Here is a 2,823-nt window from a genome sequence, read left to right as displayed (position 1 = left end):
TATACTCATCAGGTGAAGAGGGCCACAAAGAGCATCTTCACTTCACTCTTCATATGCTGAGGGAGAAGGAACTGTACGCAAATTTCAAGAAATGTGAATTTTGGCTATGAGTGTTATCTTCTTGGGTCATATCATATTAGAAACATGAGTGTAGATCCCAAGAACATAGAGGCAATCTCAAAATGTCCAAGACCAAGGAAAGTAAATGAAATTCAAACTGTCCAAGACCAAGGATAGTAACAAAAATTCGTCAAAGATTTTTCCTCGATAGAAATATTGTTTACAAAAATTAGACGAAAGATCTCTAAATTCAACTGGAGCAAAGAATTTGAGAAGATATCTGGAACCTTGAAGAAGAAACGGGCAACTATACCATGTTAGTGATACCTGATGAAGACCAAGATTTTTCCATATATAGCGATGTGTCAAAGCAAGGTCTAGGATGTTTGATCATGAAATACAATTGAAACCGTATAAGCAAAACTACCCAACCCATGACCTCGAGTTAGCCGCAATATTTTTTGCATTAAAAATTTGGAGGTATTAGCCTTTATGATGGCAAGTGTGAAAATATTCACAGATCATCAAAGCTTCAAGTATCTATGCACACAAAAAGAGCTAAAAACTGAGGTATAGGCGATGGATTTAACTCTTGAACATCGTGTATTTTTTATAAAAAAATTTTTTGGCTTATTCTTATATTTATTTGATTGAAATATTGTTCATTATTATTTAATAGATGTGCTACATATCTTAACGAAATTTACTTGTTTCATCACTGTTTGTAATATATTTAATTTTTCATTCATCCCATATGACTTAAATTTTACCGATGAGGAAAAAAACACCATCAAAAATTATTTAGATGCACAGAATATATACACAGGACAATAATTTAAAACGTACAAACAATCTCACACACATTTAAAACATAACAAAACGCAAACTATTGTCTAGCTGGCTAGTGAGAAATTGCGATAAGTGCTTGTGATTGCTTTTCATATTTAAACCCCAAAGCCTTGGAATCATCTGCGCACCAAACAAAAATCCCCGTGAAGTTTTCCTTCACTCTTGAGCCTAGTGCAAGCCGTGAAGAACCCATTTTGAGGGGACAAACCTCCACTCCCATCACTAATAAAACTTGCTAGAACCTTCCCACCTTCATAATTTGAGCTCTGAGTATCAAAATATTCCAAGAACTGCGAAACCGTTGTCCCCCGATCATAAGCGTAAAACTGAAAATTTACGTAGTCGATCACGTGTCCGTATCTTCTCCACAGTTCCATGTAATGGCTCTGAACTTGATCATCATCGAATGGGGCTATTGACGCCAAGGAAATCACCCCGTTTCGTTTTAAGGTAGTAATAAGCTCTCCAATGCAATGTGCAAACGTTTGAGGATCGGTTTTGAAATGCTCGTAATCTATGTCTATACCTGTTAATTATTACATATATTAAAAACAGATAAATATTTGTGATCCATAAATTTCCACTCGTATATTTCACCGAACCTTAACACCTCTTGGAACGATATTTGACTGCTTTAATATCTCATGATGACTAAAACGCACATTAATATTATATATCTTACTTTAAACTTTTCGGAAATATTTAATTTGTAAGATGTAAAATCCAACTCTAGCTTGTCCAAGTAGAACTTTACCAGATCTGTAAAACTGAGTTTACTAATAATTTGAATTCGTACCGTCTAAATTGTATTCTTGTAGAATGTTTGTGAGAGACGATACAGCGTTTGAAATCCAAGAACTGGGAGAAGAAGGGTTGAAATAAGCGTAGCCATCTCCTACGCTGTCTCCTCCTAAACTGACAGCAACTTTGACATTGGAATGCTTGCTTTTTATGGCTGAAACCTGTGAAGGGCTGAGGATTTCTGTGTCCCAGAATATGTTGAACTCGCCATTGGTGGGAGATGATGAGGTTGTGTAGTCAATGGCAAATGAGAGAATGAAGTGGAAGTCGACGCCCGAGTTTATGGGAAGATCGGAGAATCTGACGTTCTTGAATTCTGCTCCGATGTACTCCCGGAAAAGATTCGAGGCCGACTGCGATGGTCGGGAAAGGAGGAGGATCTGAAGGAGGATGAGAAGTGTCAGAGGAAGTTTAGAGAACTCCATTTTGTGCTATGGAAGGGATAGGGGGGGATGCTCTTTTATATTGGAGCTTTACTAGAAAAGTTAATTTTTGTTTGAAAAAAATAGTATTTGTACATCTTTTTAAAATCATAATAATAAGCCAAATTAGATATCATATATCAATATATTTAAATATTTACTTCATCCGTATTTTTATATGTTCGAAATAATCGATCGAAATTATATTATATTGAGTTCGATCATAGGTATCAATCATTTTTGAAAAAAAAAAACTATTTTTAATTTGTTTGATATTCAATATGGAGGGACCAAAAATATGCCCCTTATTTGAGTGAAGGGAGGGGCTCGAGCCAATGAACAAAATAAAGAATTTTTTATAATTTTAAAAAGAGAACAACAAAATTGAAAAATAAAAAATGAATGTTTAGTATTTAAAAAGAAAACGAAAAACTAATATCACATGAGTTACGCACTAGTTTGACGTGCCTTTGAAGGTACGACGTGATTAGCCTAATGTAATGGAAAGTTTCACCCTGCCCCTTGCCTTCACGGACAATGAACGGCTCGGATCACTCCACATGAGTGATCCGGCCCCATCTCCATGTAAAAAAAAAAATTTGACTCGGAAAAATCCGAGCCTTTGGATCGACCCTTGCGGGCACTGCCAGCAGGGGTAGGGTCGAGTAAACCGTAATGGAATTCATTCATC

The 2,823-nt window shown here is 36.0% G+C and overlaps 1 pseudogene; it reads right to left on the bottom strand.

Moving 5' to 3' along the window:
- Positions 1 to 864: 864 nt before the first annotated feature.
- Positions 865 to 2,135, bottom strand: LOC142539149 (chitinase 2-like; annotated as a pseudogene).
- Positions 2,136 to 2,823: the final 688 nt, after the last annotated feature.

This window comes from Primulina tabacum, chromosome 3 (assembly GCF_025594145.1).
Source record: "Primulina tabacum isolate GXHZ01 chromosome 3, ASM2559414v2, whole genome shotgun sequence".
NCBI lineage: Eukaryota > Viridiplantae > Streptophyta > Magnoliopsida > Lamiales > Gesneriaceae > Primulina > Primulina tabacum.
Note: the sequence above shows the minus strand (reverse complement) of the source record. Positions and strands in the feature narration are given on the sequence as shown.